At 43.4% G+C, this 24,412-nt stretch overlaps 1 protein-coding gene across 3 annotated transcripts in view; it reads left to right on the top strand.

Annotated features, from left to right (window-relative positions):
* The first annotated feature begins 3,625 nt into the window (after nucleotides 1-3,625).
* tnr (tenascin R (restrictin, janusin)) overlaps nucleotides 3,626-24,412 on the top strand; it is a 121,705-nt gene continuing 100,918 nt past the window's right edge. For 2 of the 3 annotated variants that reach the window (XM_037458202.2, XM_037458199.2), the window contains exon 1: nucleotides 3,627-4,262. The gene's annotated coding sequence lies outside the window, so the exon portion shown is untranslated. Of the gene's footprint in view, nucleotides 4,263-24,412 lie in introns of all 3 variants that reach the window. The other variant, XM_037458201.2, reaches the window with a different exon arrangement.

Here is a 24,412-nt window from a genome sequence, read left to right as displayed (position 1 = left end):
GGTCATTAGTCTGTCCTGAAATGTACAATACTTGAGTAAAAGTACTTAGTTACATTCCATCAAGGCCAGACAACTGTCAAAACTAATGACTGTTTGCTGATCTCATTTTGTGTATAGGGCTAATTACCCATTATACATGCCAAACTAAGATGCTGAGCATGTTATTAAAGATTTGTGGCATTACCATTGTGAGCGTGTTAGTGTGCTGATATTAGCATTGAGCTCAAAGCAGTGCTTCAAGTCCAGCTTCACATTGCAGTTAAAATGGTTGTAGACTTTTATCTTTCTATCCTGTGGTGACACGCTTCAATTTAAGATATAAGCCCTAAGTTTACTTTCATTTTGCAAATTTAAAAAAATGTGTTTTACATGGCCATCTTTTCGGGGGGGTTCTTTTTTCATTGTTGTGAATAATTAAACATGTGAGTCGATGGCTTTATGCCTGAATATAACCAAAAACGTACATCCCTACAAAAATGTACCCACCAAAGAAGCCAGTTTGATTAAATCGTCACCCTTTTCACCGTTAATATTTATATAAACTCGTCATTTCTTAACTGGTTTGTTGACACAGTCGGGCGTTAAACAACGGGGAAAGCCTCATTGAAAGAGTGAAAGACATCATGGCCACTGTGCACATCTCATCGTCTCAAAAGCAACTTGTACACAGGACGTTTCTAAACGGAGAAGGAATTCTGGACCCTTTTTCCTTTGAGATGAGCCGATATTTGACCACAACCCAAGGTCTCTACTCAGTACAGGCTTACTGCTTTCGCTGTGTTTCCCAAAAGGAAAAAATCTGATCTGTCTTGGATCATATTGTGGATCGATTGGAATTAGCTTCCCGAGCTTTACAGTAGCGACGTATTATGATCATTCTTTCTCCACAAATGCTGCTTGCAGACTTTCTCACTCGACAGACACTTTCCCACAGCAAAGCAAAACAATGTTTACAGTGCTAACGACGACCATGTTGCTGATTTAAAAAAGAAAAGAAAAAGGATTAACAGCCTCACACTGTATATTTCAGCATCTCATCCAATCTCAAGTAAATACAGACAGCATGGCCTGGGGCTTTGCTCTTGAAGATATTGCAGTGGTATAAATAAAGAATAAGGCTTGTTTAGCCTTGTTTGACAAGAAACATATTGGGAGCAGCTGAGGCCAGGAGAGGTTATCTATTTTTTTTTTACCATACAATTGTCAGGGAAATTGCTTTCTTTCTCAGTCCCATAAATGACAATGATACAATGAACGTCAGTACAATATGGGAAATGTTGTCGGCATCACATTTATTCCCCCGTGAATGTTTTTTCTGTAAGAGGTAAATAAATCGGAAGCTCACCAGAGCTGCAGCGAGTGCTGAGCTCTGAACAGAACAGCTTGTTTTATTGCGTTTTGCATGGAAATGACTGTTTCAAATAATCAACATTGCTGTTGCTGTTTAGAAATCATCACCGTTATTTGCAGCAGGGGAAAAAGAAGCAATGTACTACAATGTATGTCAATTTATTTTACAGTGCCCCAGCAAATCACGTGTTTATGTGAATATTTATTTCATGGGAAATTCCTGAAGGCTCATCACCTGTTTTTCACTGTTTCATAATATTGTGATGTGAAGATGAGCACAGGATGGTGTCGAGTATTGTTGAGTGCTGTTGCTAAGGTCTATGTCTTTTATGTTTCTGTGATATTCTGAAATATTTACCAAAGTTCTACGGACCACTTACAAACAAAGATTCCCTTTCAGCTCTGCAAACATCTCTCTGATTAAATGAGACGGTGGTCCAATGTGCCATGATTTAATGTCACAAACTGCTAGCCACGATTAATGTGTTTCAGAAAGAAAAAAAATTAAAATAACTAAATTTAATTTGAATCTGTTGTAGTTTGTGACATTCATTCCTTGGGGCAATTTCCTGCAAAGTATACATTCTTTCACTAATATGACATGGCCTTTCTGCTCTTTAAACGGCCATCAAAACATGTTTTTCTTGTATAGTCTATTAGATGATCAACAGCTGATGACCTCGTGCTGGATTCACCTCCTACACTTCAGCTGCTGTGGTTTTCACATAGCATAAAAAACACTTTACCCATGAGGGGACGCACTCCTCCTCCGCCAGGGTCGCCACAAAAGGCTTCATCTCGGCAAGGCAGATTAGGAAAGGGTCAGTTAAGAAAAAGGGAACACGTAGTTATTTTTTTTAGTGAAACAGTGCAATGTTGATATTTCATATTGCAATACTAAAGACCATTGGCGTAGTAGTTTGTTGTACTAACATACCTATGTGTTTAAACTACTCAGGCACCTGTGTTGCATATAATACCAACCTTTCCCTACCTGAACAGGAAAATATTATATGTGTACAGATCCGAACGCAAACAGTAAAACAAATGAGTAAATTAAATATATGTTTGGTCATAATCGATTAATTCCATTAATGCAACCATTCACTAGGTGCTTACTAAAAAGGGGATCTGATTAAACAAATAATATAACACACTATCTAATAAATTACATATCAATAAAACAGAAATGGTTACAATGCTTGAGTTCCTAAACTACTCAGAGCTCCAGTGGAAGTGTATCCAAGCGCTGAATATACAAATCATTAGTTAAGAATTCAATAAACACCATAGTGTTTACGTTTTAGGGGCGTAAGGGACACAACTAATCATACAATACAACTATTGTGCCTTAGTCCCATCTTTCTGTTCTTGATGCATATACCACACGAGTCCATTCATAGCTGATGTTCATTACCAAATATGGCATATTAAAATCCTCACGTATTCCTATGCTCTACAGGAGCTGGAGGTGTGACCGGGGAGGGGGCACATCGTGCAGCCGGGGGGCCCCGCACTCCTAACTTGGAAGTTCAAGCAACTGACTCGTACAGTATTTGAATGATGCGTTTTTTTGTCGTTTGGCTGAGATTGTCTTCTTTGACTCTGGTGAGTTGACTTCCCTTCAATTCCTTCCACCAGGAAGTAACGTGAATCGCTGTTTGCGCGCTGAGTTTAGAGGGCGTCGGCTACATCGTGTCTAGTCAAACTAAGTTAATGTTACTAAACATTACCTTGCAACACTTGTAAGTTATCTAATTGTATCATGTGTCCTATTTTTTCCAACGTTGATTATTAAGCCGAACTTTGTCCATTAAAAAAAAGCTTTACTAAGCCAACATTAGCTAGCGTTAGCTAACCTGCGGCTAACGGAGCTAGCCTGCAGCCGCCTGTCAACCGAGACGATCAAATATCATAGTTAGCGTCACAATAATGATTATTTGATACGTGATGTTCAATTTTAGCACATTATCAGTGACGTTGGTTAATATTAACTCTCAAACTTGAATTGTGTCCACTGGTCCTTTAAATCTCCATTAGTATTGCTTCATAGGATTCCTTCTGTGTCTCGTAGTAATTCTGCTTGAGATGTACTTTTCCTCATTAGACAAGTCCTTTGAATGATGCTGTTTTATTTATATTACTGATAGTTAAAAGAGGTATTTCAGAAATTAATGAACATTTCCTATTCTCTACAGAACATTTGAAGTCAAATGGTTTTTGCAACTCAACATACCATCTTTAGCTATTCATATGATTATCAAGTACAACAAATAAAGCTTTTCGTTTTTTTCTGTTTTTCATACCACGCAAACATACTTTTAGACGTCACTTTGAGTTAACCAACGATCCAGCAAATTTACACCACAGCCTCATTTTCATTGCAATTAAACTTTGATTCGATCTCAATAAGCAGCACAACAGAAAGCAGCCACTAGAGGCCGCACTAGCAGAGACTCAAACACCCAGATCAATGGAGAGAGAGCGAAAAAGAGAGAGAGAGCGAGAGAGAGAGAGAGAATCAATGGAAAAACAGCAAAAAGGAGATGGTGAGATTGCATGCCATTGTTTCCTGCAAGACAGAGTGGCAGAGTGAAGAGATAGAACAACCAGGGAGGGAGGGAGACGGAGAAGGGAGCTCAACCACGTTGCCGGTCCTCTTAGATCCTCCTGCAGCCGTGTGAGGCAGAGTGAGCGGAGGAGAGGGAGGTGAGAGCACATCTGAGTCCCGTGCAAACAGCAGGACCACATACCACTTGGCCGAGACATCGACAGCGAGCCTCACAGGACGGGTGACTGGCCCGGAGGACGTCCGTGTGCTGCCACACACACACACACACACCGAGGGGGAGAGAGGGAAGAAGATTCCTCGCGGTCCAATTCTAAAGCTTTCATCTGGTCACTTGGAGCCGGTGAGTAAACTTGTGTCCGTGTGGCACGCTGACGGATGGACGGCAGGTGCCTACTGCTTGTGACAAGTGTGTGCACGTGTGTCCCGTATCTTTGCTTACTTTATTTTTTCGGGGCTCATCTCCTTTTTTTTATCTTTTACTTTGTACATCGCTTGCATGACGCATCTCTAGTCGTAGCCGGGTGATTTAATGGGGAACCTCGGTATCAATCAAGCCGTTATCCTGCTGAGCAGAGAGGAACGCAACAATGCAGCTTAACGACCTGCTCTTGCCGGTTTGTGTGTTTGTGCGTGCGCATGTGTGCGGGTGCCTTTGGTAGGTAAAGTGCATACGTGAGCTATAGGACAATTCGTCATGGGACAAACTGTCATGGGAATTTGTCTTCCAATTCTTGCACGTCTTTAATAGAAAACGTATTGGGTCCGTGGGATTTTCTTCTTCTTGGCATGTTGCTGTTTAGTCTTAATTAACATCCAGGGAATGGATTCTAAGCAAATATTTAACTAGTTTGAGAGGAACAAACTTCTCGCTGAAGGAAAATCAAATAGTCGTCGTCGAGTATGACGACGATGTGACATTTAAAACATGGTAAGATCAGTTGTAAAAGTTGATGCAATCTAATGGATCAACATATACATGGAAGAATGGTAACATATTTATTCTTCTGCTGGACCAATGCGTTTTTCAAGCCCGATAAACTGTCTTTCCGACACAGATTATAAAATGTGTTTCAGCTGTAGCAACTTATTATTATCTGTGTTGACATTTGAAAAAGTAGGCCTATTTTCCCTCCATCTATTCTCATGCTGTACACGGTGTGGAAATACCGTTCCACGCTCGACGTATCCCATCATCCATCTATGTGTTTCTGCCCCTCTTTCATCCTCTGGTCCTCTCCCTTTCCCAGAGCAACCCTCCCCCTCCCACCCCCCCACGGCTCCCTCTTTCCCTCCATGTCATCCGCTGAAGGTTATTTCCATATATCGAGTTGCTTTCATTTGTCAAAGTCAGCCAGACGTATTGTTCATGGCCACAGCAGGGGGAACAGTTTGGGGGGCCGAGGGGAGGGGGGAGGATTTCCGTGTTAAGCATTGACATTATATTGGAAGTTGTGCTGATTATATCCCGAGAGAGAGAGCGACCGAGTGACAGGAAAAAGCAGAACTACTGAATCGGAGGCAGAGAGAAAACCACCAGCTCAGTTGCCTTGTAAACCGAGAAGCTGTGCAGTTAATTTGAGTTTTTTTTAATGACTGTGTGTGTGTGTGTGTGTGTCGGGAGGCTTGAGGTGATCGGTCTTTGGATTCATCATATCTCGCACACAGCCCGGCTTTCCCTCTCTCCCACGTGGACGCCGTGCCATTAAGCCGGGACGCCGAACCTGAGAGATCACTTTCTCTCTGTGACTCTCCTTCCTGCTCCTGGATACGTCTGACTCTCTCCGCCTCGCTGTCTTTACCCCTCGCGCCCCATTTATATATATTTTTTTACCTGTTCATTACTCACTATCTTCCAGTCGCGCACGTGCACGCGCACACGTACGCGTCACTGCATTTGTGGGAACTATAGCTCATAAAGCATGCATCCCCCGTTGAATGCGGATGATTGTGTTCAGAACTCATGGGATTGAAATTCAAATTGAATACAGATCGCTTTACTGTGGCTCTTTTATATTATATTCTAACCATCATGTTTTTATGGATAAATGGAAATGTAATAGTGTTATGACATTTGTCGCACTAGAAGAAATGCAAAAATGATTTGACCGTTAGCTCTCATTGTTTCCGGTTTGCATTTGTTGTGTCGTCTTGTGTTTCAGTGTTTTAGTGGTTGAGCTGCGAACGCAAATGTTTTCTATGAATTGCTTAAGGTGCCGGCGGTATTAGTTCTGAATCTTCCCCTAATTCCCACTGTGTCAGGATTATCTCCCCGCTATTTTCCTTTCTCTGTTTCGCAATCATTCACATTTATTTCGCCGCCAATGGGCGGCTGAACAAGATTGCAATCATCTAATGTGGTAATTAATAATTTACATAATACCTCATTCTAGGGGAATTTTATTTTTCCCCGCGCCGCCGAAGTTAATTGTGTTAGCTAAGCTACGGTCATTACTTATCGTTAGGGCGACAAGTAAATGTGGACATATCCAGCTCTCATTAGCGACGGCATGATCCATCAGATGCTGCACAGATTTAAACTCTGAAGCAGATAAGAAACTGCAGGAAAAGGACCAAAATCCTAATGTTTGTTGTTCTTTTGTTCAAACACTACTCTCCATCACACAGGCGAGCCTTCTTTCCTTGTTTGCTGATCAGATTACGGGCACACTTGTATTAATGTGAAAATATTTCTCTCAGTGGTTTTGTGTATACATTTCTTCCTCTGCTCATTCATTACGGATGCCTGCCAAGGCCTTTGAAAAGCTTCAGAAAGACCAGAAAACAAAGCGTTTCTCTTTCAAGAAGCTACTCAGTGGCCTCCTGTGCTATCAGATCAGTCTGTCTGATAAATCCTGAGTGGACTCCTTTGCTTTGTGTCTTTGAGGTATAGGAGCCAGACATTTTTCTGTCCAGATGTGTGAACTGTTACCTTCCTCTGCTGCTTCATGTTATGCCGTCCACCCTTTTTGTATTTCCACTGTCCTCGCTCCTTTTAGATGAATGATACACAAACGTTTGGGCATATCGTATTTGGGACGTGTGGATATGTGCCAAAGTGTTATTGTGCCCATAAATGTCATTGTAGCATCGCAAGCCGATGGTGCATCTCTGGTAGACACTGCAAAAGCTTTGGATAAACTATGCACAATTATACAGAAACACCCTAAACGTTGTCACCATTAAGTGGACTAGCTAATTCCACCTGAACAAGTCATGGCCACTGTTTTCTCCATCTAATCACCATGCTGCGGTTGTTCTGCCAACTGTTTTTTTTTGCCCTGATTGCAATCTGAGTCCATTTGATATTGGGTGTCTGCCAATGCCAATTTTTAGTCTGTCTTATTCACAGTATGGAAGGGTCTGATGCAAAACTAAGCGGATACATGGAATATATGGAAGTTTAAGTGGGAGAAAGCGACCCCTTCAACTGACCCGACGCAATCAGCCGGGGTGAGAAAGTGGAATTCCAAATGCAGCTGTCTTGATGGGCAAGGGAGAAATAAATGTAATCTATAGAGATGAATAAGTCACAGTAAAAATGTGCGGTCTGGAGAGCGACTGCAAGGTTTTCTAGTGTCCGTTTTTCGGATAATGTGAACAACAAATCTGTTGTCAACAATCAACAGTGGGAGAGCTGCTTAACACCAGGTGTCAACAGCCCACTCGGCTGATTCCCAGAGCATTAAAGTGAATTGATGGAGATTTATTGAGTTAGATTTCAAACTCTATCAAGTGATCATTTTTATTGGGTGCATATTTTAGGAGGATGTAGTCATCGTGATGTCACTCAGCAGGTGTACGGCCTGTATTTTTGGTGATTTTGCTGCTGCCATCTTGGATAAGGACATCGCTAGCTAGTTTTTTGTTGTAGCAATGAATGAACAAAAATGGCTATTGTATCAGCACTAATCTGTCAATTGTGCTAGTGAGAACTCAAGGTTTAAGCCTTGGCTGCAGTCAAACAACTTGGAAGTTGCCGCCGGCAACATGAAAGAGATATTAGAGAAGCAATAATGGGCCGTTTAACTTTCCAGCACTAGCTCTAAGCAGCTTATGATGCATCATTAATTAAAACTCCTGATGCACAACTTCTGCAGAAGGCAACCACAGTCGGTCGGTGTCATGGAAGACAATAGAACGTCGAGCCAACCCACCGTCAAGGAGTTTTGTTCTTTCCGTCGAGTTTAAATGTGTTATGCTTTTGATCAGCAATGACGGGGACAGTTTCAGTCCAGTGTTTCACCTTCTATTGAACAAGGGTCCCATCCCCAAGAATGTCTGGGATAAAAAAAACAATAAAAAACACTGCAGTCAATGGGGTTATTTTAGATTGTTGATACATGAATGTTACGTACTCATCTTCTAGTTCTGCACTTTTCATGTAAAAAATGCGAGACCATTTGGCAAGTAAAACATGGAGGCTTCCTGCCTGGAGGCGGACAAAGCTCAATGTCGAGCCCGGATCGACATTTAGGAAAGCGTGTGAGATCATCATCATCATTATGTTTGACCACGGTATAAAACTGTAATCCGGTCTGGTTTCCCAACAGCATTTTCATGCTGGGTTTACAATTTACTGAAGCTTAGTTGGGTTAACTTTCTTGTTTTTGAGTCATTTGACTCTTACACTAATGAAGGCACTGTTAGTTGCCAACAGGTGACACCACAGCACTGTTGATCTCCTACCCACAAAGTTTTCTGTATCGACAAGGAAAGACTGATGCGTGTGCCAATTTCAGTCTTTTTGTGTAACTGAAGAAGAAAAGCATTGGTACAGTAACGGATGCAGCAAAGTTCCCCCTCCATCCCGGTGCTGAGAGCAAGGTTTCTCTGTTCTGGACCATTGGCGAAGGACATTGCAGTTGTAAAGCTTTTTTTTTTGCTGCGGTCTAGTTAAACCACTCAGTTGATCATGTCGTAGGCAGCGGTCGGAAGGCTCAAAGAAAAGATGTGTACTGAATATCACAAATGATTTAGAGGAGCAGGACAGGAGCTTGGAGTGGTTTTCGAGCCTCCTGGGAGCTTTGCTTTTACCGTGTGTGAAACAGCCAGTGCAGAAATTGGAAATGATGAAGCTCTGGGGCTCATAAAATGTGAGCTGCCCGCTTTCAATAATGGAGAAAATGTCTCTGAGATATTGGAGCTTTTCAGTCATTTCTTCTCCTTTCCATCTCGTACCTACCAAGGCAAATTTCCCAAATGGGACGGCGCAGTTGGACTGATCGGCGCATCAGATTTATACCCACCGTAGAGCGCCGCAGGGACATATTCACCTTCGTAGGTCTTTCGACCACCGCGCCTTAAACGCAATCCAAAGAGTTGGCGGCTCAAGCGAGCCTTCTTGTTGGGTAAGTATTCCCCTTCGTCCGTGGCGACGCCTTGAGGGTCACCTCCTGCAGCCGCCACGTGCTGTATCTTCTTTTACAAGCCTTATGAATGATGTGCCTAAGATGTTTTATTTGTATCGTCCCCCCCCCCGATCATGCTAACGATCCTGATGATCCAGGGAGCTTGCATCCAAACAGGAATTTCACTTTCGCTCTCTTCTCCTTCTCCCACCTGAGTGTCCGTACTGGGAAAGAGTCTTTAAAGGCCTCTGATTTTGTTTCTGAGGTACCTACTGCACTGTGGAGGTCCCTGGGTACCCGTGTGTACCCGTGTGTTTACAATTGCTCCATGTATTTGTTGTGAAAAAGAAGTGTTCCCCCCCCCCCGACACTTGTTGTTTTTTTACACCCTGCTGTGGTGTCAAAAGTTTAGGCTTGAGGCCCCTGAGGGCAGCCCGTCAAGGATGTTCAGATGTACTAACGTGTCTGCTGAGGAGACACCTTTTAGGTGAAGGGTAAATATGCTCTGGCTCTGTTTATACAACAGCTATGCAGCAGGTAGAGGCCGACCATGTTTGATACCTGGCTCTCTGGGGATTATCTGGAGCGGTACAGGCCGCTCTGCTGCCGCCGAGCCTCTTTCGATACTTATCTAAATGTTCTCTTCATGTAACCTTTACTTAGGAAAGGAAGTCAGGCTGCACGCTGAGGGGGGGAGAAAAAAAAAAAGGTCTCCCCAAATGTGGCCTCAATGCACACGTTATCTCAAAGTACCGGGTCATTGTGTCCTGGTTAAATGTGTCGCATTTGCAATTTTTTTGAGTTTTTAATTGCAAAGTCTCAATGATGGCAGAAAAGGTTAAAACCATTATAATTCTCCTGAAAATGTAGTAAGAGAAGTTGTCTGAATTTGGTTGCCTGTAAAACTCTTGACATTTGGGCTTTTTGGAACAAATGTTGTATGAAAGCACTCCACTCATTACTGTAGTATTAGCCATAAAAATCATATTAAGAGAATAAAATAAATCCCTTCCATCTAGCTTTCCATCTTTTCTCTGTCAAAAATAAATGGTGGACAAAGGTAAAATAATTGCGTATTTACTTCAACAATCAAATGATCAGATTGGCCCATTAATTAGTATACCGTATCTTATATTAACACAAAATACAAACATTCATTTTGACTTGAGAGGGTTCAAACTCTTCTTTTGAATACACAAAACAGACTGGCAACCTTAAAACAGACTAATTGTATGAATTTGTATTATCTACTCAGGCTACAGTGTTTTTGTATGATGCCGTTACACCAGAGAACAGGTGCATACGGCACAAAGAGGAGGGATTCAAAGGATAAAAAAAGGTCCCTGCGTGAAGCGCCTTCTCCAAAGGAGCCGCTTGCATACGCTCCCTCCTGATTGGGAACAATTGAGGAAAATACAATATATTACTCTCAGATTTTTGACAGCCTTCCCCCTACATGACCCTAATGAATGGTATGCGCATCCTGACAGAGTTGCAGATTCTCTCGTCTAACTATGAGCTTTGTGTATTTAAATACTGCATCACACTGATCTGTATGTTTTCTTAATCTTAGCTGGTACGCCATCCTCTTCTAAGTCTCCCCCAGTATTGCAGTGCACATCAGCGCATTTGACCCCATGCTGTCAACAGTTTCCAGTTCCATTTTGGTGATGGAAGAGGCCTCCTCTCAGTACCTCTCTCGCTCCAGGATACTCATTTGTAATTTTAATCCAAAATCCAAATAAAAGACCTCTTTAAAAAAAAAAAATGCATGCAACAAACCAATCAGACCAGCACTTTCATATGCCAGGTAATTGCACATGTGGTTAAGAACTAAGAAAGCGTTTTGCCCCTGTGAACTTTCCATCTGTCTGCCATTTACTGGAATGGTGTCATTAACTTAATTTGTCTTTAGCTCATATAAAAAGTCATTTTCATTCGTAGCACACACTGAGTAATTATAACGGCTCCAGTCATCCCATTTGCATAGTTCCATAGACTATGCATTATGACAGATTAGATTTCCCACTTAATATGCAAAATGGAGCTGTTTATAGTTTGCTTTGCTCAAGATATAATTAATAATGAATTGCTTGGCTGAGTAAAACGTATTTTGCCGTGGAAACCGATATATTTCTATCCAAAAAGTCTCAGCGTTGTCCTGTCGTCACATTTCCTCCTCTATCATCAGGTTACGTAGCTGCAAGAGGATGCCGACCAACGAGAAGCAAGCATTTCTAAAAGCACCTCATGGTCATTCCAGGTAAAGGCCACATGGCGTCACAACGCTTGGACTGTGCAGAGTGCAGTTACGGCTGTGATGGAGGATGTGTGTAATATTCAAAGTAGAAATAACTGTCAAACTCGTTCCGTCAAATATTGCAGTTTGAAGTTGTAGTCAAAACGTTTTAGTTTGAATTTATATTTGCTTTGCTGGTATTTAATATATTTAGAAAAAAAGGGAATTTTGTTCCTTTTGGTTTAATCTCTGGTCAACTAGTAGAGTTTTAACCCGTTTTGAATCCAAGAGGTTCACTGCCGAGGGGTCTCCCCCCTTGCCACTGCCAAGGGGTCTCCAATGGATTTTAGCCAATGTGCAGTTGCCGATGCTGCAGTGGAGGTGTTCACACCCCACATCGTGAGACCTGCAATGCCGTGCCAGTAGTCAATGCAGTACGCAGAACACACACTTTGTCTGTATTCTGTTTGTTGTTTGGTTCCAAAACCAAGATGAAATTACACATATTCTCCAAACTTTCCATTGATCCCTCCCAATCAATACCCATCCCTTTTGGAGAGGGATGAGACATTTTTCAACCTACTTTTGTAGGACAGAGCTACCATCTGAAATCCAATAAGGTGCCGTGGGGCCTGTAGAACTGTTACAGCATGACACACGATTTGGATGCAGTATTTTTTTCTTTGTACACAGTTTAGCCATGTTTTGTCATCTGATCTGAGGAACTGGAGCTTCATGAAAGCAAAATCTAAATCCTGATGGAAAACATTGAGTTGCTGAAGTTAATTGTATTATTTTTCTTCTGGATGAGAATTTAAATGGCGGGCTATAAATAAATCCAGGATGTCGTCTGAGTGTGTGGTATGGGATGTACAGATACTGTTGCATAACAATAGCTTTGTAAGAATTAAACTAATACACATTTTGGCATGCCGCCCCTTCTTGCTTTGGGGTCTCGAGCCGTAGTTTTGCAAATGTTTACTATGTGTATTTAGATCAAATAAACTACAATGTGGTAATTCGAGAGCTAGACAGGTGCTTTTTATAGTTTTTTTTTTTCTCACTTTTCTGACTTTTGAGAGAGTTGGACTAGCCCTAACCTAAGCCAGCTATAGTCCGATGTGGTCCGCCACAGTAGTCCAATCTGTATGTACCTCTACACGTGTGGAACAATGCAATGCTTATACTTTAGTTATTGGGGTACCATTCGAACACTAATGGCTGGAAACTGAAATAACTTCCTGGCAGCTACCGGGTCACAAGGCAGTAAGTACTGCTGTGCCACTGATTAGATTCACCCAATAATTAAGCAGACATCATTGATTTCCCACTGAGAAATGGAGAAATAGAGAGTATGTGTGCGAGAGACTCCCCCAGTGTCCCTGTGCTTCCTGTGGCCCCTGCAGCGGTGGGCCAGTCAGATATGCGTAATTTAGGAAATGAGCAGAAGTCAATTCCACTTAAACAGACTGCGCTGGTTGGACACATTGATGTTCCACGCGTTGTTGACTCCCTTCATTTTCCCCCTCTCTGACTTCCTCTGTGGAATTGGCAGCGCGATCGAAGCGGATGAGAATGTGTGTGTGTGTGTGTGTGTGTGTGTGTGTGTGTGTGTGTGTGTGTGTGTGTGTGTGTGTGTGTGTGTGTGTGTGTGTGTGTGTGTGTGTGTGTGTGTGTGTGTGTGTGTGTGTGTGTGTGTGTGTGTGTGTGTGTGTGTGTGTGTGTGTGTGTGTGTGTGTGTGTCACGCACCGCGTGAGAAGTTTAGGACGCGTGTAGGACACGCGAGGGCGTCAGTGCGTATGAAAAGGGATCAGCGTCTTTGGACGTATTACGTATGATAAGATGTATTGATTCAGAAAGAATCGATTCCACACGAGGTGCCCACAGATACGTGTGTGCAGTTCGTGGTTAGTTAGTCTTGCATAGACGGATCTCCACGGAGCTAAACCCATTATAATCTCTGCTAGGCCATAGGGGAAGAGGAAAAAGAAGAAAAAAAAGAAACCCTGTACTATTTCTTTAAATCAATAACTTTGGCCTCGGGCGGCGCTGAGTGGATCCTGGGACTTCGCCCTTTGGTCAACCGATAGCGGGGGCCCAGGAGAAAGCTGGCTGGAATAGTGGCCAACGGAGGGCTCGTACCCACAGTCTACATGCAGTGAAGTAGGGGCGGGTCAATACATCAGCGGTTCGGTCGGGAGAGACTTCATGAGAGTTAACGAGGATATATTACACATCACTATCAATAGAAAGAGCAAATGAGCTTTGACCGGGGGGGGCACTGGTTTGGAAACATCCAACCAGTGGCCTTACAATTCTCTCGCATATGCCAGTGTTTGGGGACTGGAAGTGGACGATTACACTAAAATCAAAGAAAACATTCAGCAGCGTAATTACGTATTAATGTCTCAACTAAAATTTGGCAAATGTGTTTGAATGAGCTGCGTTTTCTGCAGGAGCAGATGTGCCAAATCAAAAGGAAAAAACATTGAAACAATTAAAACCTTAAAAAATGACCATAACCTATGATATTTTCATTTATGTGTTCATTGTCCATCATTCAGAAGTACCCTCTACGCTGATAAAATGTCCCATTGAGGCGCCAGAATATTCCTGCAGAGAACCACAATCTGCACTTAAACAGTTCAACTGGATGTTTCACTATACAGGTTTTCATCAAACCATCATGGATCATCGCTTAGTTTTCATCGCTCACAGCCGAACCTCTTTTTCAGTGCTTTCCATTGTTCAATGATTCATCCTGGGGAGATTGAGTTTGAATGAGTCAGTAACAGAGGACGGGGGCGTTGGACGTTGTAGACACATTAAAGGTTGATAAACACTTCATTTTTTGGTTCCGAAGCAAGCCTTCAGAACCTTGCTTTTAAGGTGTATTATGTCTTTTGTCTTTATTATTGTCTTCTCTGGGGCTAGCTAATCTCTTTCAGATCCTTGTTATTGAAGAAGAGGGGTTGTGGCGTCATGTCACAGAGGATTCAACCCTCTTGCTCAGATTCTACTTCCGCTGCATTGCGAGGAGAGACCTCGTCCTCGCCACTACTGCAGCGCGCTTTATTGGAAGCGTTTCGTCCCTCCACTTCTTTAGCTTTGATGCTGAAAATAGCCATCCTAGTAGGCGATGTGCTCTTTTTGAGGCGAATGCCTTTTTAACTCATTATAATAGAAATTTAACAAAGTCTTCGGGGCGCTGCCCGAGTTTTTCGACCTCGAGGGTTGCAGCTGTCACACTCGCTCTGACGCACGTCACGTGTATACGGATATCCGTCAAATACCAAGAAAGAACTTCCCAAACGCGTCAGGGAGGCTTTTCACAAACTTGACAAGAAGTAAAATAGTTCTTCATGGATCAGTCCGTATCTACTTTTATCTGATGGGGTCGCAAACAACAAATGGAATCGATTAAAACCATCGCCTTGACCTTTGTGCAGCCATGGTCAACTTTTCAACACTAACTCAGTTAGATAAATTAAAGAAAATCACCTTTATGTCAACACTATACAACCCAAACATGTGTAACGGAATGCTTTGATGAAGGATGAAGTTCTAGAAAAGAACATGTGTCAGTACTTTCTTGTTTTGGGAGGATGCCTAGTTGTACTCGTGTGTGTTTCAGGTCAAATGATTCCATTTCAATGGGATCACCTGATGTGCCCCCCCCCCCATTGCACTGGCTTCCTTGTGGAGGCCGTTCAGTGCTCGGGTGGCTTTTAGCGTGTGTGTGATTTTTCTCGTTTTCTTTTTTAAGAAAGTAGACCCAGTCTGATTCTGGCAACGTTAATGTTTCTCATTACACAAGGCCGTCCACCCAGAGAGAGCGCACACAATGAGCTTCTTCTTCTCTGTCCCACATATTCCCCCCCGCTTCTCTTTATTTGTCACACTTTACAGTCACTTTTTGAGGCTTTTATTCTGCGGCCCAAAATGGGCAAAGAACATTTTTGCAATCAGGCTTATTGGACACCGAGCAGAGGAGCTCATTGAAAGATCTTCCTCAGGCTTAGAAATCTGATTAAAAAGCAAAGCTGCAATGTTTTGTTTTCTTTCTTTTCTCTCATTATGAAACTTATTTCGTCTGGGTGATTTCATCAATAACATTTCTAGAATATAGAAATGAATATTTAAATAGACAGTTTAATTAAGCCAGTTTTCCAATACGAGTGAGGAAATGAGTCCCTAAACCAACATGTCCTTCAACCTCATGTTTATACAGTTTTTCACCAAAAGGCAAATCAGATAAGCAGTGTGTTTCCTTCAGGTTATGACAAGTATTTCCTTCCTCATTTATAAATCTGATTCTTGTTATTATATTATATTTAAGATCCAGCGAGGCTAACTAGCTACAAGTAAATAGTTTTTTTTCTTGTGCAATTTTATTTATTGTTTTGTTTATCTTGTTAATTTGATCATTATTTTTTTTTTTTAGATATTGTAGTATTTATTTTTACCGTCCAATTCCAAGATGTCTAAAGACATTTAAAGACATTGGAATGTCTTCAGTTAATTCTTTCAAAAGCATCTTCTTGCATTTTCATCTTTGTGGCAACATTGTTTATTTAAAATATTTCTTGGCAATACATGATATTATATTTTATTATTATTGTATTGTATTTTCCATACTTATCCAAATCGCCCGATTGTGTCAAAGCCTTCTAGAGATCATCCGGCTTGAAACTACACAGTCATTTCAAAGCCGAGCTTTCACACCTTTAATCGAGAGACATTCCTCCTCATTGTCACTGCAGACTTTTCTTTAAACATTAAATGAAGGAAAATGACTGTGATAATTACTTTCCACGTGATAAAACTTTTTTCCGATTTGGTCTTCAGTAAAAACATTTGGCCTCGATCTCTTGGAGGTGATGTAAAAAGTATGTATTTATTTTTTAAGTTGATGTTCTTTAATGCAGTTGATCCCTCTTATTACCTCTGGGTCCTTTGAACCCGAAGGTAATTGGATTTCTTTAACTCCCACTCATGCTTTGCTCATATCCTTTTAAAACACACAAAAGAAGCAAACAGCATTGTCTTATTAACATGAAACTGAACCTGAGGCGATGGCTCGGGGTGTGACTAAACAATCGCTTATACTTGTTATCCCACAAATACCAAATACAGGCAAAATGGAGAACACTACATTTGGTTCAATACACTGACTCTGTGGCTGTTTTCTTCTTGATTTAAGTGAAAAATGCTGCAGCAACCAGAGATTAGTTGTCACGTGAAAAGAGATAGCTGCGCTCTGCGATAAGACAGAACCATCACACACAACGAGCTTTGCCTTTTTCCTTATTTCTTTTTCCCCCCCTCAGCCTCATCTCCATCCATCCACGCTCTGAGACGCGTTTCGAATGTAGACTCTTTTGAGTTGTCGCTAATTCTAATTGCAGTGAGGGATGCACGCGCACGCACACAAATGCTGTCATTGTAAGTCGAGAACAAAAGCGTCGCGTGGTGGGAGTCAGAAATATTCCATCTCCAACAATGAGACAAGGTGGTTAATTACCCGGTTTGTTCCTAATTAGCGGCGCGAGCGCAGCGCGGGATGCAGGCTGGATGGGCTCCGTGCTCTGTGCCGTGTGCTGTCTCTGAGATAGGCCCCGTGCCTGGAAACGGCGCCCGCTTGTGCATCCAGCAGGTCACTCGTAGGGGTGCAGCGGGCAGACCCACAAAGCGCTGCGTGAATGGGTTTTTTGGCCCAGGTGCTGTTGTTCTTGGGGGGGGGGGGGGCTGAACACGTGAGCGTGAAGCACATCTACACACAACATGTGGACAGTAGGCCGTCTGTACATTGCACAGATAACACATTTCCTACATTATCCAACCGTGTCATGCTGGATTAACCCACAAATACGACTCCCAAAGTGGACCAAATACTCCCTTCCCTCAGAGCCGGGCTTTGCTCTCCACAAGCCGCACTCCTCCAGTCGGCCGCCACAGGCATGTGTGAGACGAGAGCACGGGAGCGGGAAGCCACGAAACAAATTGGATAAATGTTATTTCTGGAGGAACTATTAAATGGGATGCAGGAATCTTATTGGGGCGGCCATGCTTGAAATTGGGTGAAATCAGACATTAACGGAAAATGGGAGATTTTGCATTCATCTTTTGTCAACTGTGGGCCGTCCCGCCATTGTCTCCCACGCAGTTCTTTGCAAAGAGAAGAGCTCATTCAAGTTTGTAGCCCAGGTGAGGACAATTTGATTTTTCTTTCATATTTAAATAAAGGGGTAAGCTAAGAGGCTCAGCATGACTTCAGTACCGGATTGAAAGATGTTGAATTGAAAAGAAGAACGAATTAGTTCACTAACGTCCCATTCATTTCTATTTCATAATACTTTGGCAATCAAAAGCATTGGTGCATTAGTTTTTGACGCCGTCTTATTGGGAGCATTTTGTATTTATCTCCAGGTCCTGTGAGGTTATCTGGAGTCACAGTAGGACAGTTCTCGGTAAGAACCATTTTTGACTTGGACGTCGGTGCTTCTTCTCCATTCTCTCTGATCAGAAGTTTGAGTCAGAGCTTCAGGGTCATTGTTTTATTCTGATATGTTTCACTCCTCGCTGCCCGCCGCGACCCCTGTGCATCCCTGCTCTCGGCCTGGGGCTCACCTTTGAAATCGTTACATCACGCATGGAGGGAAAATGTCTCAAAATTTTCAAAAATGGTATCATCAATAATTCAAATCGTTGAAATGAAAATTGATATTCACCTGAGCAATTGAGAAAAATCTTTGGAATGGAAATGTTTTTTACACACATTGAAACATAATGTTGAACACAGAGAACTCTGCCGTAACGGCATAATTTGCCACTCTGCTTTTACTGTGCAGCGGTATGAAGCACATCGTGCATTAAGCGAGCCCCCGCCATCCTGTGCCTTTGTACTGAATCAGGAGTTGATTTTAAATTGGGGATCGTTTCGATTTACAGAATCCTAATCTGGAATTCACTATGAATCAATAATGTATGTTTTTGTGTCGAGACTGCAGTGAATTGTGATTGGATGGAATTGTAAAACAGTGGAAGAGAAAGGACTCGGCGTACAGTCTGCACACAAACAATGCCTGGTGAGGTGTAGTTGGTGTTCGGCTGATATTTCTGTCCTCCCATCACCGCGCACCTTCTGACGTTAAAAGCAAGAAGGAGAAAACGCTACAGTGGAAAAAGATGACCGCGAGCTGCAAAAGCTCCAGAGACAACATTAATGTAGAGCCAGCGCCTTTTTAAAAAGGCTTTTTTTGTTTGTTTTTGTTGCAGCTGCGTGTGGTTGGATCCATGGAGGTAGTTGCTGCATGTCTCGCTGTAACGGCGCTCGCTGCTCCTGCACGTAACCAACGCAACCTGTTAATACTGTGGACACTAATTCTCCTGTTCTCCTCTCTGCCATTTGGCAGTTACTTCCAACCGGTGTTAGTCACAGCGACAGCATCTGTCCTCTCTCTGATAGTCAGTGAGTCTTTTAACGCCTGGCCTCCGCGTCTCTCCCTCCCTCTCCCTCTCTCCCCCTCCCTCTCTCTCTCTCCCTCTTTTCTTTGACACCGAGTGTCACGGTCCGTTCTCTGCCCAGTCGTTTGGAGACCAAACGCCTCCTTCTGTCCCCGCGCGTTCCTGTTTTATGGCTTCGTCCGACCATCGTGGCGGCTCTCGCCCGCGGCCCGGTGGAAGGCTGGCGGGGGCGGGTGTGTTTGTGTGTGTGTGTGTGTGTGTGTGTGTGGGGGGGGGAGGTTCACGCGGTTCACTCCGCTCAGCCTGGATGTTTTCTCTCGTTGCCATGCTTCTGATTGTCTCTTCCCCTTGTCCCCTCCGACGCCCACACTGTCTCTCTCTGTCGGGGACGCGTCCAGGACTGTCCGGTGCCAGACATGGTTCATAAAACGGACAAAAAACGCCTTGTTCATTGTTCCATATCAGTCAATTACTGTGTCTGCTTTGGTGTGTGTGTGTGAGAGGGTGATTGGGGGGTGTTGGCGATTCTCTCTGAACGTGTGCAAGTGTGCCAAAATGTGGGGCTGTGTGGTAATTGTGTTTTGTGGGGGTGTGGGTGGGCGTCAGCCCCGACTGTGTTAACCGACAAATCATCAGTGTCCTAGTTTTTGTGTTGCTACGAGGCTTGTTTCCAGTCCACAGACGCATCTGACTGGGATCAATAAGCTGTTGTGTGTCTGCGTGCGTGTGTGTGTGTGTGTCCCTCTGTGTTTGCATGTGTGTGTTTGCGGATCATTAAGCTCCTCCGGGGATGGCACTGTTCTGCTTTCATTTGGCAGACGTCAGGCGGCGGGGCGGCCGTGTCAATGAAACAACTGTGTCTTCACACTGATGGAGAATAAACATGTACTGCAGAGCGGCACACATAGCATGACATTACATGACAGGTGTCTTGGCTGCTGCCAGGGAGAGCCTTGCAGGCACCAGGCATCAGTAATTAGCGCACCCTTATTATTAAGAGCTTTATTCAAGCCCCTGTCGTCTGATCTGATGTCTCATTTGCATATTTTTCAGTCACGTTTTATGTTTTGGATGCCGTCTGATCTCCTTGCATCTATTGTAACAATATAATTAATCTGCTCACTATTTTCTTGAGTATACTAATATTTTATTTTTCGCCCCATTGTGTCTACTTGACAGATGTAGTTACTTTTGAGATGTCAGGAGCTTAGAAAACACCAACCTTCTTGTGTCTACCTGGGGCTCCTCGTCACTTGTCAGATTTCAGGGGTTCCAGATATCATTCTTCTTTTTACTTAATTTGTATGCAATTACAAAAACAGGCTCAAGATAGGGTTATTAACAACAAATTCTAGATAGCAATTGTGAGATTGAGAAAACTAATTTCCCCTTTTTGACATTTTAAACAACTGTCTCTGTGTGTGATGTTGTCTCGTTTTGCTATTCATGAACTGATAATAGATAATTTATATATTTCATGGCAATTTATTTCTACACAAATGAATATTTTTCACAATTATTACTGCCATCTCTCATCCCCATATAAGATATTGAATGGGTATACCATCTATTTGGAAGCGATATCCGTTTGTTGAATCACCACTTTGTTTTCTGGATTTATTTGAAACATGTTAAATTCTTTATTAATGAGACCGAATACATTTAGGTGAAGTTACCACACAGCCTCCCATTGTTTTATGTAAACTTCTTTGTTACGAAGTTTAAATCAGGCTCTTGTTGTTTCTCTTTCAGTAAAGCCAACACGATGTACACTAGCCTTTTACATTGGATCCATTGGTATCAGTAGGCTACACCTATTAGAACAATGTGAACATCTAGGCTCCCTCGTGTGGCTCATACGTGTACTGCAGGGGTAAATGTTAAATATACTACGGGAGAAAGTTATTTGACTCAAATAAAACCTCCTGCCACTGGCCTGGGGGTCCCCACTCGGTCTTTGGGAATAACGGGCTTAATGTATATGAGGCGACACATTATGTCTGAAAAAGAGGAGTTTTTCCTTTGCCAACCCAAAAAAGTCCTTTTCCTATTCCTTAAAAACTAAAAAGAGTGTCAAATGATGTCAAAGAGGCGAAGCTGGCTGTGCTCGGCTGGTTGTCACTGGTGGAGGAGGATTGATTTACTCTGCACTTGTTGTGGCAAACTACTCTGTAATGACATTGTCTATGTGCATTTTTGCATGAAATTAAAGTTCATGTAATCCTTTCCTCCCAAAACGGAAACTGTTGCAACTCCTCATCAGCTTTTAGCAGCAGTTTGTGCTCAAAAATACGCATCTTGCAATTACAATATTAATTGAAAAATTTCAATGGAAAAGTACCGCCACATTGATACAGAAACACGGGCAGTGCATTCCATTATTGTCTCATACTTTATTTTTATTTAAAGCACTGTATTGAGGAGACATGTATTGTCCACGATGCCAAAGCCCATTATGCTGTTGCATTCATTTCATAATTATTCCCATCTCCGCTAATGCGCTCAGTCGAGCTCCAGCTCCAGTTGAATAAATCCCTGAATGTTTCTCTTAATTCATTACTCATGTCTCCGCTGACATTTACTGAATTCATGGTATATGAGTATGGATTAATACTATTACGAAACAGCACATTTTAATTTATGGGGTCTGTGTCGATAAAAAGCAGGAGAATGCTTATTTTAATTTCTCAAAGTTGTTTTTGTTTTCTACATTAAAGCCTTAATTTGTACTATGCTACACCACCCTTTTACAGAGAGCTGTTGGTCAATAAGATGTCAGCTTGAATAAGTTAATACATATTTTTATGTTAGTGTGTGATTATTTTCTGAGAGGATGAGAAAGAGAAATCAATAGAATGAGAAATTATAGAACCAGGACATGAGCAGGTACGCCGAGAAAAAGACCTCCGAATGCCGGGACCGGTGCAAACAGGAGAGGGTCGACTTGCTGACCCCGGTCGTGTTGCCATGGGAACAGGTGTTGCAGCCTAGATGGAGGGCGTTTGGAGAGAGAGAGAGAGAGAGAGAGAGATATCTTACTTTGTGCCTCGTCTGTCCGAACACACCCGTAGAGCACCGGCTAACGTCCTGGTAGCTCTTCCATCGCTAAGAGGAAGTATAGTAAGTGTCTCCAGTATCTTATCAAATCCAGGGGATGGTCTGGTCTGAACCTCTTTTTCTGCTTCGTGGGCTTAGTGGGAACATTAGAGATAAACAACATTATGGTCCCCAGCGTGTGTCAAAGAGCAAATCGTATTGTTCCCTGGAAAGTAGCGAGCGAAGTGCTTTAATATCTTCTTCCATTAAACAGCCAGCCGTTGAGCTAATGAATCGTATGTCAGAGGTTTCTGCTAATGAGTAGAATAGGTAATGGGCAACACAAACTGGAAATTACATCTAATATCTAAAGAGTACACCTCTGTATACGTTGAATATGAATTCATCGGATCATTTGTATTTACAAAAGGACTAGTCCAGTGTGTGGAGGCATCCATGAACTGACTCACAACCACTCTGTGATCTCCACACAGGGAAGAAGGATAAAAAAATAAACCCCCAAAATACATGAATTTAAATGAGTCTGTGTTACAGCCGTGGAGGCCAGATCCCAACTGAGACACTGCCAAGTCATCTCAACAAGTCCAACTGGCCCCTTCCTAAAGCTCAGCTCTGTGACCCCAGATCTCTCTCTCTCTCTCTCTCTCTCTCTCTCTCTCTCTCTCTCTCTCTCTGGGACCGGAGCAGGGCAAGAACCCCCCCCCCCCCCCCTCCCCTCCCCCAGCCTTCTGGTGCTGTGACTGCAGGGTCAGAGGAGAGACCATTTTGGCTGCCCAGTGGTCAGAAAGCCGAGCACCAGAGGAGGGTTAAGTGGAGCCCAGTGAGAGACTTGAGTGCAGCTCAGAGGCCGAGGCTGCAGTCAGGAATCAGCGCCCTGCTCAAAGTTGAGGGAAGCTACTACGTTTGAGATGAAATATTAAACGCATGAAAAATGTCTTTGTTGAGTTCACTGGCCACCGTTTAATGCTAACGAGCTCAATACCAATCTACACCGGCAAACTAGTTGCTTTTTGAAATGTTTCATCCTCTCGAGTCATGCAGATCCAAAGAGGTTTTTATTTCCATGAGTGCGTCCTCTTGTCCAGCTGTTCATCGTCCCCCCTGAGCTGCTCCACGATGGCTGTTTGACGAGAGGAATGGAAAACGGCTTTGGCTTAATACGTTTAAGTATTTGTGTGTTTGATTGTTTGTAGCAGAGAGCCTGGAGCTCTGTGACACTCGGTTACCTTGCTGTTGTCTCTTTTGCAGATGACAAAGTGTATATGATTCAATTCGGAAAGGCCGACTGAATCGCTCTGGTGTGCTCGCAGCGTTTAACGAGAGACCATTTTAATGGCTGTAAAGTCTATCAAGCTGGTGGTGCCACATGTTTTTTTTTTCCTTTGTCAGCCGCGCTCTTAATGTGATAAATGGGCCGAATATTCTCTCTCCATCGGGCTTTGTGCCCTCGCTCTCCGAAAGAATGCAGAGGAAACCTATTCTGGGAACAGACATTTAAATCATCGTCATCGGAGAGCGGTTTGGATTATTTATTTATTTGGATTATGGCCCAGTTGTGCCAAAGCAGAATGAGGTCTGTGCGAGGGGGCAGAAAATGAGCTCATTCACCGGGCCAGCGAAGAGGCCTCGTTTCCCCGGAGCCACAGTGGATTCCTTTTGGAGCCCGCCAGCCCCGGCCCGGCCCGGCCCCGTGCTGCCGGGCAGCAGGCCGTTTTGCCGAGTCATGGGTCTTGGACGGACGGGGCGCCGTCGGAGGCAGAGGCCAAATGGATCGGTCTGTTTCAACGCCGGCCAAAAGCTGCCGCCGTAATAAAGTCAGGCCTTGATCACGTTGTCGCGATCCACAAAGCGCCCTGCGGAGAGATAGGGGCGAGTACAGCGATGCGCACCCCTCCTCCCTGCTCCCCTCGCTCCCCGCATCGCTTCGTTTAGCTCTGTTCACCTTTGACCCCGTTTTTATCGCGCCCACCACCTCTTTTCGCTGCAATCTCCCCCCCTCTGCGCCATCTCGGACGCAGGAACAGCCGCAGGGTTTCAGCCTCTCCTGCTGGCTGGACCGGCAACACACACACACACACACACACACACACACACACACACACACACACGGACGCCATCTCAGGAGCACATCCATCCCCTGACAGGCTGAGCCGTCCGGCCCATGTGCGAAGTCCAGATGGGGTTGCTCCATTAATCTGGCTGGCTGGAGTGGAAGTCACTCGGGTACACACACACACACACACACACACACACACACCTGTGTGGATCTCTTAGGGCAGGCTTTGCTTATTCCAGGCGAGCAGCAGTTTAATTAATGTGAATTCCTGCCACAGCATATTCAGGTGCTTTGGGGGGTTTGTAGCTCAGAAGGGGCCACA

This window comes from Pungitius pungitius, chromosome 15 (genome assembly GCF_949316345.1).
Source record: "Pungitius pungitius chromosome 15, fPunPun2.1, whole genome shotgun sequence".
NCBI classification, from domain to species: domain Eukaryota; kingdom Metazoa; phylum Chordata; class Actinopteri; order Perciformes; family Gasterosteidae; genus Pungitius; species Pungitius pungitius.
This window is presented reverse-complemented; position numbering and strand designations above follow the sequence as displayed.